The sequence below is a fragment of the Eutrigla gurnardus genome, assembly GCF_963514095.1.
Source record: "Eutrigla gurnardus genome assembly, chromosome: 12".
In the NCBI taxonomy this organism is placed as follows: Eukaryota; Metazoa; Chordata; class Actinopteri; order Perciformes; family Triglidae; genus Eutrigla; species Eutrigla gurnardus.
This window is the reverse complement of record NC_139926.1, coordinates 1,548,952-1,563,158: the sequence shown is the minus strand read 5'-3', so window position 1 is coordinate 1,563,158 and position 14,207 is coordinate 1,548,952. Positions and strand designations below refer to the sequence as shown.

At 46.6% G+C, this 14,207-nt stretch overlaps 1 protein-coding gene across 1 annotated transcript in view; it reads left to right on the top strand.

Moving 5' to 3' along the window:
- Positions 1-14,207, top strand: part of tmprss3a (transmembrane serine protease 3a) — a gene marked incomplete at its 5' end in the record, with an annotated part of 145,105 nt that overhangs the window by 54,793 nt on the left and 76,105 nt on the right. The window lies entirely within an intron of this gene.

The following is a 14,207-nucleotide window of genomic DNA, read 5'->3' as shown; positions in this document are numbered from 1 at the left end:
AGTGTGGAAGAAAAACTCTTCAGGTCCAATTCTGTGGCTGGTTCAAATGAGGTTTAATCACTGACAGTGGAGAAAAGAAATTCACAGTGTATCCATGAAGATCCAGTCTCCCGAATGGTCTGGCCGAGGTGGATTTATACAGAACATTCGGGAGAACAAAAGGGAAGGCGTCATGAGTGGATTTGCATTGAATCAACACATGTCTCTCTGCAGAGGAAGAGACTTCTGTGGATGTCTACAAGGTGTGACTGTTCTCGGGACAGCTAGACAATGTCACTACAGGGGTCACTCATCGGGCCTTGATCAATGTATGTGAGACAAATGTTACGGAGGCAGTTCAGGAAGAGGGAAAGATCAAAAAGTCTTTTCATCAAGATGGCAAGAGTTAAACACAATAAAAAACAGCTCAGCAGGACATTTGATGTTCCGAGAGAAAGCAATATTATATGAGATACAAATAAGAATTGTAAGGTAACACATTTTCTTCTACACCAGGAATGGTCCTTTCCTCTCCTTGCCCTAAATATGTGTGTATATAGTGTACCCCTGTGGAAATCAGAATACTTTAGTAAAACCTCAGGAAATTGTACAGCTGCAGTTGCTTTTTAAGAGAAAGAGAAGAAAGAGTCAAATAAGTATAAAAATATAAAGTATAAAATAATGCCAATAAATATAAGTAATATATGAACACAATGTATGTATATAAAACACTATATGGTGTAGTAGTGTATCTGCTGTTGAGGTAGTATGATATAGTCTAGTGCACATAAGTAAAGTTTGACAGTGATACTGTATTAAATGTGTATCTGGGTGGTTATTATTAATATTATCAACCACGTGAGATATGTTTGTTAACAGATTTAACTTTAATTGCACATCATGAGACTAACAGCCCACGATCTAGCGTTAAATATTAGACTCACACAGGACATTTGCATTTTCTACTAAACATGCTATTTGTTGTCGACATCTAAGAGCCAATCAGTTCTTAGATGAGACGAGAGCCAGGCGTTTCCCATCATGCCTCGGGGCTTACAGTCGGTTGAGAGCAACTGAGGCGCCTGTCTCTACTGCAACTGCAGCCGCCTTGATGTTGTGAGATTATCGTTGCCCACGCGTTCATGACGACAGAACAAGTCCGGATCAAGTCGGACACAAAACTGAACATACATTGTGCGCAGCTCGATTGTGCGCAGGCCTGGCTCATCCCCAACAAGCTTAACAACTCACAGCAAAGCATAAATTAGGCTTTCCAATTGGTTGTAAAAGCCCCTACGGGAGCCAATACCACTGTCCAAAGCTTAAAAATGCGTAATAACGTAACTCTATACGTCACTAGAAAGGATGCGGATGAGAACTGATCGATATACATATTGTAAGTGGCCACCAGGTGTCTCTGTACCTGTGTTATTTTTTATGCATGTTCCTGGTAATCTTCATGCGCCCCGGAAACGTACAAGGGTTATAGCGGTGTTGTCACACAAAGCATGCCAAGCTTTGCCACAGGTAGCCACCGGGTTTGGAGTGATCAGAGAAGCTACACGAGTCAGAATTGGTCGGAGTGCAAAGTTTACGCCCTTGGTAGGCGAACTGTGGTAAAAGCTTGGTGTGTTTGTATGTGGAAATTGTGCAGTGAATGTGTTTGATATGGGCAATGTTTAATGAAAATTCGTGTTTTAGTTTCACAGTGCAGAAGAACAATAAAAAGGATTGCACCAGGCGAGCTCCAGCCTATTCTGTATTTGAGTACCAAGAGTCCGTAACAGCGAAACTCATCGCTTATAGGGTCAGCGAGCCAGACGCTGCATCGGAGCGACGCAAGTTTACTGTGCATTGGAGAAAGTAAAACGTGATGCTGAACTGAGAAACGGACAGCGTCACAAACCAGTGGCTTCATCGTGCTATGGCTACAGTGAGAAACTCTGGTTGAAGAGAGGAGTAAGTCACTCACAGACTGAACTGTTTACGCCACCTGCTCTCTTTTTGTTCTTAATGGACATTTAAAATGTAAATGCTCAAGGCCCAATTAAAGGGATAGTTCGGAATTTTGGACATAAGACCTATTTTCCAAGTGAGCCGGTGTGTTCGAGACGTCTGGAGACGTTTTCAAGAAATGTAATTCAGTTCTTCTAGTTGCCGAGTTCGCTTATGCTATGGCTAGCGCAAGTCAATGGTTCTAGCTAGACAGGCATTAAAAACAGTCTTGCCCACTCCACAGTGCGCCCGAGGCAAATCAATTAAAACACTAGACTGTTGATGTACATATCTGTGTTGATAGAATAATATTTGAAACAAAACTAACCTCGCATCGCATGAATTATCCATTTTTTGAGGAACTAGTTTCTCAGCAGCAGCGGAATTTTACTTTGCTCCGTCGGACTCAAAACTCTAAGACGCGCCACCCGAAATACTGCCCGTAAATAGGCAATCGAACTGTTGGCACTTATACCCCCAAGGCTGTCTGAAAAGCCCTCTGAGCTCACTCAAACACCGGGCAGCCCACGGCCACGCAAAGCCACAATTACGCACCGCGAACCCGGACCTCTGCTCCGTCCGTAGACCCGTAAACCCTCAGACGCGTTGCGGGGGATTCCCTCCCGGCACCACCAGTCTCTGTTTGTTCGGTCCCGGTTCTCAGCTCCAGCAGGGGCTATCTCGGTCTCCACAGACGCTCGTTCACGTTCTGCCCTTTGAGCATCCCTCTCGCGCAATTCTTCCTCTGTATAGTCAGGCTCGTAGAGGTACGGTTGGGTTTGGGTGGAAAAAAACTCCTCATCAGAGTCTTCAAAAGTTTCAGTATATTCTCCAAAAGTGGCCATTTCTGTGAGATTGAAGAAACTAGCACTGCAGGCTACTCTGCGTCTGTAGCAATGACAGCAGGTAAACAAACTATTATAGAACCGGTAACTTATAAGTGCTAGGTGATATCAGTCCGCCGCTGCCATAGCCTACTAGGAAGTATGACACGCTGCTGCTGCTGCTGAGACATAAATCCTTAAAAATGCAAGGTTGGTTTTATTTCAAACATTCTATCAACACATATGTACATCGATAGTCTGCCGTTACAATGGATTTGCCTCGGGTGCACTGTGGAGTCGGTATGAGTGTTTTTAATGTCCATGCTAGCTAGAACCATTGACTTGCGCTAGCCATAGCATAAGCGAACTCTGCAACTAGAAGAACTGAATGAAATTTCTTGAAAACGTCTCCAGACGTCTCAAACACACCGGCTCACTTGGAAAATAGGTTGCATGTCCAAAATTCCGAACTATCCCTTTAAATGATAAATCGTCTTTCTGACATTAAATGCTGCTGCTAAGGTTAATTGATTCTAGAAACCAAAGCCTTTAAAAGGGATTCTTTTCTGATGATACATTCTATACAGTTTTGGATGTGATGGGACTGTTTATGAATTATGATGCATAAGAGGTGTAAATGCCTAACATGATTGATGGTTTAAAGCATTTAAATATAAGTTAAAGCCACAGCCTATAATTTTGGGTTTCTCAAAGGCCATTTTTGCTATAAACAGTTAAAGGCAACATGTTAGCACCTGCTGAGGAAATAAGGAATACCCTAGAGGCCCAACAAGTAAGGTCCAGTTCACGGGAGCGTACTTTAACACAAGAGGGGCAAGAGCTGCAAAACCAGGAAGCAAAGAAGAAGGAAAAGGCATTTTGCAAAGCCTACGAAACCTGGAAATCAACTGCCAAAGGCATAAGAGCTAAACTAAAGACGTTATGCTCACCAGGGGATCTCGAAGAGATGCAAAGAGACGTCAAGAATAAACATGATAGAGTGTGCCAACATTATGAGCTGATTAAAGGTAATCATATAATTTCTCCAGATGTTGTAAAGAAAATGGACGCATGTAGTATTTTGTCATCTGAGATTTGTTATATTGTAAATAAAAGAATACAGACCATCAATGAAACCTTTAATGATCGCCTTGAAAAGGACAGAGTGAGGATGCAGCTGAGTAAAAGGGAATTTGGATCTCTCTTGGAAGAAGCATCACCGAAACAGTTGTCTCACAGTCTTTTAAAGGATCCGATGGTCAAGACAGCGACATCTCCAGGTCCTCTAGTAATCGAGCCAATGCAGAGGCAGACCTGGCAGCAAAGGTGGAGCAGGCAAAAGCTACTCAGATGCTGCAGGATCACCAAGCAGAATTGGATCAAATGGAGATTAAGTGGAAACTGGAAGAAACAAAAATGTTGGCAGAAATCAAACAAAAGGAGGCTGAAACTAAATTAAAGCTGGAAGAAGGTAAATCAAAGTTAAAGCAGCTGCAAGTAGAGAGTGAAGTTAAGGTTGCAGAGGCTCGTGTCCGAGCATACAACAGTTTTGACATGCCTGGAAATTTTGTGGATGAGGCCAGCAAAGTTGCTCTTGACAGCCCAGAGACGGCATATAAACTCTTTCTAGACCCACAAGCTACACCTTTTGAACCTCGACATGTGGCATCTCCTGGCATCCAGGAAGAAGCCAGCATTTCTCAGGCTGGCTTGGTTCAAGCAATAACGAGCTCATTTACCTTAAGTCGCGTACCTGTCCCTGAACCAACAACTTTCACAGGCGACCCCTTAAAGTTCATCGATTGGAAAGTGTCCTTTTATTTATTTTATTATTCGTTTAAAGCTTTGATTGACCAGAAGCTTCTCCCAGTAAGTGAGAAAATGTTTTATTTGAAAAGTTATCTGGCAGGAGATGCACGTAAGGCGGTGGATGGGTTTTTCTATCGTAACTCAGAGGATGCATATCAGGGTGCTTGGACTGTTTTGGATGACAGGTATATGGAAGTCCATTCATTGTTCAAAGAGCCTTCAGAGAGAGATTGATGAAATGGCCCCAAACAACTGCTTATGATCTCAAATCACTGAGAGAGTTTGTAGATTTTCTCCAAGGCTGTGCAGAAGCTATGCCCCATATTAATGGTCTGTCAATTCTCAATGAATGTGAAGAAAATCACAAACTTTTGAAGAAGCTACCTGAGTGGATGGTGCGTAGATGGAGTCGGATCGTCGTTGAGGATCTATTTCAATCTTTTAATTGTGTGTAATCCCATCACCAAACACTTCACCGACAGTAGCTTTGACAACATGGGTCTCTAACCTGAGGCTAAAGTTTGGATCAGTACCGACAGTCCGAGAGCCAACCACAGACACTGAAGCGGTAAGTTTGTAAATATTATGTAATATGCCGTGTTACAGTTTACTTTGCTTTCTTAGCATTGGCGTGTTAGCATTGGCGTGTTGCGCTAAAATTAGCATTGGCGTGTTGCGTTAAAAGCTTCCATTGTATTGATATTGAGGACCGTTAACGATATGTAGTACTGCGGGGGCGAGCTATTGGCACGTCACAACATCAGTTCTAGTGAAATAGTAACTTGTTCCACATTTCAAATGTAGTTGTAAACTCTGACCGTCTGTCTCACTGTCTGCTTAAAGAGCAGCAGCTCACATCAGCGTCCCACACCGACCCACCACAGCAGCTGCTGTTGGCACTCACCTGTCTAAGAGATCTCTACAGGCTCCTTACCCAAGTAAAGGTGTGTAGCCTGACATGTAGCCTACTTTAGATCAGGTTTAACAGCAACTAATAGTAGTCGTGCAGATGTGTATTTCTATTATGTGATATCATGGGTTTCATTCCTCCATACAACTCTGTTACAGCTACCCAGGCTACTGTGTCCTGCAAGGACTTTGGTGTTGGCACAGCCATGGTTCCAGCAGACCTGTTTGACATCCACTCCAATAAGGAGACCATCAAATAGAGCTCGCCTGGACCCGGTAGAGGAGGAGGATTCTTTGGAGGGCAGCTCTTCCTTGACTTCAGAAGAGCTTGATATGACCCTGCAGAGTCGGACAAAAATGTGACAGCCTCAACAGACAGTTTGCAAGTTACGAAAATATATTTTACGCCATACCACCTGTTTTTAAAGCTGTATTCTACAATTTGAAACCCCCCCCCCACACACACACACACACACCCCTCCCCTCTGTGCTCCTCCAAGCTCTATCGTCCTCCCCTCGCAGCCTCCCACCTCCCTTTTATTTTATGAAAATAGTTCAGCGAAATGTGTTTCTGAAAACATTTTAGGCGAGAAATACGCTATTGCAGTTGCTGAATCTGTCTTTATTTTAGATCGACAACGCTCAGTTTGAAAGATTATCGAGAGTTTGCGGGCGGCGCCGTCTCTGGAAACTTGCCGCTCCGCGCCGGCATTACACGGCTTCTTACATAGACAATGAATGGGAACATTCCCTCCGCTATGAACTCAGGCAGGACTCCGTTTAGTTTCCCGGTGTGTCCGGACTTCCACAACATGTACAAAGCATTAATAGTGTTTATTACGGCCACGAAGGATGAAACATTATCGGTGTAAATGCAGCGGGTGCCGGTCGGATTTCTCTCTCACCCCGACTGCAGAACGTCCCCGATCCCAAACTGCTCGGCGATCACTCACCACAATCAGGAACGGGCGACGAGCGGACCTCCCGGAGGCTGCGTGGAGCAGGCGTAGGACGGCCCCCCGTCTGGACAGGAACGGGTGACGAGCGGACCTCCCGAAGGCTGCGTGGAGCAGGCGTCGGACGGACCCCCGTCTGGACAGGAACGGGTGACGAGCGGACCTCCCGAAGGCTGCGTGGAGCAGGCGTCGGACGGCCCCCCGTCGGAACAGGGACTGGTGACGAGCGGACCTCCCGAAGGCTGCGTGGAACAGGCACGGGACGGCCCCCCGTCTGGACAGGAACGGGTGACGAGCGGACCTCCCGAAGGCTGCGTGGAGCAGGCGTCGGACGGACCCCCGTCAGAACAGGAACGGGTGACGAGCGGACCTCCCGAAGACTGCGTGGAGCAGGCGTAGGACGGCCCCCCGTCTGGACAGGAACGGGTGACAAGCGGACCTCCCGAAGGCTGCGTGGAGCAGGCACGGGACGGCCCCCCGTCTGGACAGGAACGGGTGACGAGCGGACCTCCCGAAGGCTGCGTGGAGCAGGCGTCGGACGGACCCCCGTCTGGACAGGAACGGGTGACGAGCGGACCTCCCGAAGGCTGCGTGGAGCAGGCGTCGGACGGACCCCCGTCAGAACAGGAACGGGTGACGAGCGGACCTCCCGAAGACTGCGTGGAGCAGGCGTAGGACCGCCCCCCGTCTGGACAGGAACGGGTGACGAGCGGACCTCCCGAAGGCTGCGTGGAGCAGGCGTCGGACGGCCCCCCGTCTGGACAGGAACGGGTGACGAGCGGACCTCCCAAAGGCTGCGTGGAGCAGGCGTCGGACGGACCCCCGTCGGAACAGGAACGGGTGACGAGCGGACCTCCCGAAGGCTGCGTGGAGCAGGCGTGGGGCGGCCCCCCGTCGGGACAGGCACTGGTGACGAGCGGACCTCCCGAAGGCTGCGTGGAGCAGGCACGGGACGGCCCCCCATCGGAACAGGAACTGGTGACGAGCGGACCTCCAGAAGGCTGCGTGGAGCAGGCGCGGGATGGTCCCCCGTCGGAACAGGAACTGGTAACAGGCGAACCCCCAATAGGCTGCGAGGAGCAGGTGTGGGACGGTCCCCTGTCTGGGCTGGTGCCGGACGATCCTCCGCCGGGACTGGCGACGGACGGGCCGCCGACTGAAGACCACTGGAGAGTGTCGACCGGACCGCCGACTGAAGACCACTGGCAGGTGTCGACCGGACCGCCGACTGAAGACCACTGGCAGGTGTCGACCGGACCGCCGACTGAAGGCCAATGGCAGGTGTCGACCGGACCGCCGACTGAAGGCCAATGGCAGGTGTCGACCGGACCGCCGACTGAAGACCACTGGCAGGTGTCGACCGGACCGCCGACTGAAGACCACTGGCAGGTGTCGACCGGACCGCCGACTGAAGACCACTAGCAGGTGTCGACCGGACCGCCGACTGAAGGCCAATGGCAGGTGTCGACCGGACCGCCGACTGAAGACCACTGGCAGGTGTCGACCGGACCGCCGACTGAAGACCACAGGCCGAGACAAGGGCTGTGACCGAGGCGTGGGCTGGATGCTTGGCTGTGGCTAAGGCCTGGGCTGGATGCTTGGCTGTGGCTAAGGCCTGGGCTGGATGCTGGGCTGTGGCTAAGGCCTGGGCTGGATGCTGGGCTGTGGCTAAGGCCTGGGCTGGATGCTTGGCTGTGGCTAAGGCCTGGGCTGGATGCTTGGCTGTGGCTAAGGCCTGGGCTGGATGCTGGGCTGTGGCTAAGGCCTGGGCTGGATGCTTGGCTGTGGCTGAGGCCTGGGCTGGATGCTTGGCTGTGGCTGAGGCCTGGACTGGATGCTTGGCTGTGACTGAGGCCTGGACTGGATGCTTGGCTGTGACTGAGGCCTGGACTGGATGCTTGGCTGTGGCTGAGGCCTGGACTGGATGCTTGGCTGTGGCTGAGGCCTGGACTGGATGCATGGCTGTGGCTGAGGCCTGGACTGGATGCATGGCTGTGGTTGAGGCCTGGACTGGATGCTTGGCTGTGGCTGAGGCCTGGACTGGATGCATGGCTGTGGCTGAGGCCTGGACTGGATGCATGGCTGTGGCTGAGGCCTGGACTGGATGCATGGCTGTGGCTGAGGCCTGGACTGGATGCATGGCTGTGGCTGAGGCCTGGACTGGATGCATGGCTGTGGCTGAGGCCTGGACTGGATGCATGGCTGTGGTTGAGGCCTGGACTGGATGCTTGGCTGTGGTTGAGGCCTGGACTGAATGCTTGGCTGTGGCTGAGGCCTGGACTGGATGCTTGGCTGTGGCTGAGGCCTGGACTGGATGCTTGGCTGTGGCCTGGACTGGATGCTTGGCTGTGACTGAGGCCTGGACTGGATGCTTGGCTGTGGCCTGGACTGGATGCTTGGCTAAGGCCTGGGCTGGATGCTTGGCTGTGGCTAAGGCCTGGGCTGGATGCTTGGCTGTGGCTGAGGCCTGGGCTGGATGCTTGGCTGTGGCCTGGACTGGATGCTTGGCTGTGACTGAGGCCTGGACTGGATGCTTGGCTGTGGCTGAGGCCTGGACTGGATGCTTGGCTGTGGCTGAGGCCTGGACTGGATGCATGGCTGTGGCTGAGGCCTGGACTGGATGCATGGCTGTGGCTGAGGCCTGGACTGGATGCATGGCTGTGGCTAAGGCCTGGACGGTGTATAACCCAGTCAGGCAGAGAACCCCTGAGCCACGGCCTGGAGGAAACCAGTTCCCCCGCCTCCTTCCGGAGAGTCTTCCTCTCCCCCTTGGTTTCTGTACAGTCGAAGCAGATTTGGAGGTACTGGAGGCTGTCCATAACCTCGGTAAACTCCATCCGGAAGATGGCTGGGTCCATGCTGGCTTCTGCTGCTGCCCTGCTGAGTCCTTACTGGCCAGTTCGTTCTGTCAGACCTTAGGCATGGAGGGAGGACTCAGATGCAGGGTAGTGGCAGGAAAAAGGCTTTATTCCTAAAATAACAATGAACAAACAAAAACCGCTCCAACCGGAGGAAAAACAGGCTACAAGCAAAACTACAAAAAACCCAACTTAACTTAACCTGTGGTGGCGTGGAACGTGACGTGAAACGTGACGTGACAGAAGACGAATAACGAACTGGCACAAGACAAGGGGAGACGCAGACTTAAATACACAGAGGGATAACGAGCAACAGGTGGCAACAATCAGGGATCAGGGATGACATCAGACCAGGGAACACATGAGGAAAGGCAAGTGACCTGAAACGAGAAGGGAGTTATTTTCAAAATAAAACAGGAAATGACAAGACAAAACCCCAAGACAAGACATTACCACACCGGCGTGACACAAACAAAGACAGAACTAAGATTTCTGCCTAAAAGTCTGCTATGCTACCTCCTGGGTGATGTTGGGATTTTGAAAATGTATTGCCTCTGAAAATCAAAAGTTCTCATCCTGCTCAATGTGTGAAGTGTCCTGAGATAACTGGGAACTTCAACTGCTGATCAATTTGACAATAAAGTCTTTACAGTAATTGTAAAATGTGTCATGGTTAATATTACTGAAGTAACGGTCAGGAAGACTGCATAATATGTTGCATAGAGGGATTTATTTTTATAAAACACAATTGATAAACAAACAACTGACTGCTGTATCCCTCTCACGTGTAAAGCACCATAACCAGCTGCATTTATATTTAATGCGTTTTGGAGAGAGAACATTCAGACAGACGACCAGGATGTTCCACCATGCAAGCCTCTTCCTCCTCCGGCTGCTGCATCCGTCTTCTTACCTAGTGTGAATCATGATAATCGTCATGTTATGTGAATAATAATCTCAACAGACAACTTGGTGTAACAGACAGTAACATTACCTGTGGTGTCTCCATGCAGCAGACATGTTCGGTGTCTGAAGGCATTGTTGCACAATTCCCACATGGTCACCTAGATGAATATAGTACAGAATTTGAGCATTTCAACAACATAAATCTTGTTAATATGGTAACCTGACGGACTTTGCTGACAAGCTGAGGTGGATGAGCAGTAAACTTCATGTTTGACTTTTGAAACGGTAAGTTTAGCACGTAATGTTGATATGGAGCACAATCACGTTTATGAAACACAGCACACAGCCTATAATTCACAATTCAGCACATAATTCTGGAGGACGACATGATACTGACCAAATCCTGTTCCTTGTACAGTATATATACACTATATTGCCAAAAGTATTGGCTCACCTGCCTTTTTTTTTTTTTTTTATAACTCTTTTTATTGACAAATCAGGGATCAGCATCCATAAATTCACAGTATGGTTACAAAAGATTTTTCTATTTTCTTTTTTAACACTTGAACACATTTAAACCCCCCCCCGCCTCCCTGACTGGACCAAAACAATAAATAATCAAATAGATAATAAGAATAAAATGACAGAAACTGTACCAACAATGGACCTTAGCTTGTGTGTTTGGTAGACATAGTTAGATGTCAAAATAAACAAATTAAAACAGTAAATAAATTGCTCAACCTGCCTTCAGAGATCTTTATGGACAACAAAGTATACCTTTGTGTGTGTTGAGGTTATAAGATTAAGCCCACAGGATCTTTAATTTATTGCAATGCCTGTGGGAGCTCTTGGAGGCCGCTAAAGTATGATAGAAAGGGTTCCCAAACAACTCGGAATTTGTCTGAGCATCTAATAGCAAATTTGATCTTTTCCAAGTGCAAAAATAACATTACATCCTTCAACCACTGAGAGACAGTAGGTGGTGCACTTGACTTCCAAAGAAGTAAAATTTGCCTTCGTGCCAGCAGAGTGACAAATGCTATAATGTTCTGTTGGTTCTTGGTTAAGTGTGATTCCTTGTTTGGTACTCCAAATAATGCTGTCATTGCACAGGGCTGTAAAGTAACTCCAAAGACTTTTGACAGCACATCAAATATATCAGACCAAAAACATGCTATCAGATGGCATGACCAAAACATGTGAGTACATTCTGCCACATTAATGTGACATCTAAGACATTTGCTGTCAGTGTTTGGGTAAATAGAAGAGATCTTTGCTCTACTCCAATGCAAGCGGTGGACAACCTTGAACTGAATGAGACTTAGTCTTGCACAAGACGTGCTACTGTTCACTTTCTTTAAAGCGCCGGTCCAGGTGTCTTCTGAGATTTCAGTTCCAAGTTCGTTCTCCCAGTGATTTCTGATCTTGTCCAAGTTGACAGTGTCCCTTTTCATAATAATTGCATAACAGTGTGTAGTGAAACCCTTCAGAGAAAAAGGAGCCTTCAATATTAACTCCAAAAGTGATTCACTTGGGAGTGTGGGGAATTGTGGGCTGTGGTTTCTAGCAAATTGGCGAGCTTGAAAATAGCGAAATAGGTCCTTTTGCTGGAGCTCATACTTGGAACACAAGTCATCAAAACAAGAAAAGGATCCATTGATATATAGATCACTAAACCTCTTAATTCCTTTCCTATGCCAAGTGATAAATATATGGTCAAGGATGGCTGGTAGGAAGTTGTGGTTGTTACATAGTGGAGTATAAGCTAAAAGGGTATCCCTCGAGCCAAGATGCTTTCTGAGTTGAGCCCATATTTTTAATGTAGATATTACCACAAGGTTGGACGTAAACCTGGAGATCTTCATTGGAAGGTTGGATGAAACAAGAGCAAGAAGAGATGATGATATGCATGACATGTACTCCATTTCACACCAATCCGTATCTGCAGACTGAATCCAATATGCTATTTTGTGGAAATTTGCTGCCCAATAGTAAACCCTGAAGTTTGGTAGAGCCAACCCGCCTTCCAGCCTTGATCGTTGTAGGAAGTCCTTCTTAATTCTAGGGATTTGACCTTTCCATATGAATCTAGATATACGTTTGTCAAGTTTACAGAAAAAAGACTCTGGCAAAAAAATAGGAATGCATTGAAATAGAAATAAAAATGTTGGCAAAACATTAATTTTAATGCAGTTCACTCTGCCTGCCATGGTTAGATGTAGAACATCCCATCTTTGCAAATCTGAGTTCAATTTAGACATGAGTGGAGCAAAATTTTCATCAAAGAGGTTATTAAATGAGGGCGTTTTATTGATACCTAAGTATTTAAATCCTGACCTAGAAATATGAAATGGTAGAGCATGGTCTGGGATTTGCATAGCTAGCTTATTTATGGGTAAGCATTCACTTTTCGTTAGGTTAAGTTTATATCCAGAAATCTGACCAAACCTGTGCAACACTGAAATAATTGTATTAATAGAATTCAACGGATCTGATAAGTAAAGCAATAGATCATCTGCATACAACGACAGCTTAGATTCAAATCCCCATCTTCCGATACCTCTTATTGAGGGTGTTGATTTGAGAGCTAGGGCTAGTGGTTCTATGGCAAGTGTGAATAGTAAGGGGCTCAATGGGCAGCCCTGTCTGGTGCACCTAGACAGAGAAAAGTTCTGAGAGCGGATGTGATTTGTGATAACTGAGGCGTAAGGAGAAGAGTAAAGCAGTTGAATCCACTTGCGGAATGTTTTGCCAAAACCAAACCTCTTTAGGACATAGAAAAGGAAATCAATTTCTACACGATCAAATGCTTTTAAAGCATCTAAAGACACCACAATTTCTGGAACATTGGTTGATGAGGGGCTGTATAGCACGTTCATGAGGTGTCTTATGTTTGAAAATAGATGCCTGTTTTTAATAAAACCTGTTTGGTCAGGTGATATGATATGTGGCAGTGATTTTTCCAGACGCGTAGCTAGTAAATTTGGAGAGGATTTTTATATCTGTGTTTAAAAGGGATATTGGTCGATATGACCCACACTTAGATGCATCCTTGCCAGGTTTTAATAAAAGAGTTATGGTTGCTTCATTAAGAGACTCGGGTAGTTTGCCTTTTGCCAGAGCATCATCAAACATATCTAAAAGCAGTGGGGCTAGTTGTTTAGAGAATTTTTTATAAAAATCGATTGGGAAGCCATCAGGCCCTGGAGACTTACCATTTTGCATGGCTGAGATGGCAGAGCTTACTTCCCTCAATTCAACTGGTTCATCCAGACATTCCTTCTGATTAGAAGATAGGGTAGGGACTTCTAGATTTTTGAAAAAATTGTCAAACAGTGTTGAATCCTTTAAAGATTCTGAACTATATAAATCAGAGTAAAAATCTTTGAAAATATTATTAATTTTTAATGGGTCTGTTGTGGTCCTCCCTGTTTCATCTTCAATTTCTGATATAATCTGTGCCGCCGACTTAGACTTAAGTTGATGTGCCAAAAGGCGTCCTGATTGTTCTCCCTGCTCATAATATAACCCTCGTGATCTCATAATATGTCGTTCCGTTTCAGATGTAGATATTAGGTTGTACTGTGATTGTAATGATATTCTTTCCTTATGAAGTGATGCATTTGGGGATGTGGAGTTTTTCTTGTCTAGTTCAAATATGGCTTCAATCAACTGTTGTTTTAGTTTTTTTCTTTCCTTATTAATATAAGAAGAATATGCTATTATTTCTCGACTAAGGAAAGCTTTCAAGCTTTCCCACAGCAGTGATGAGGACACATCATCAATTCTATTCGTTTCCAGGAATCTATTTATGGCTATTTCAATTGAAGTGCAGAAAGTGTTATCTGACAGTAGTGTGGTATTAAAATGCCATTGAGGTCGACTACTGTAGTTTTGACGAAAAATTAGATTCATTACTATGGGGGCATGGTCCGACTCTACAATGGCTGAGTATTCAACCGTCTCTACTG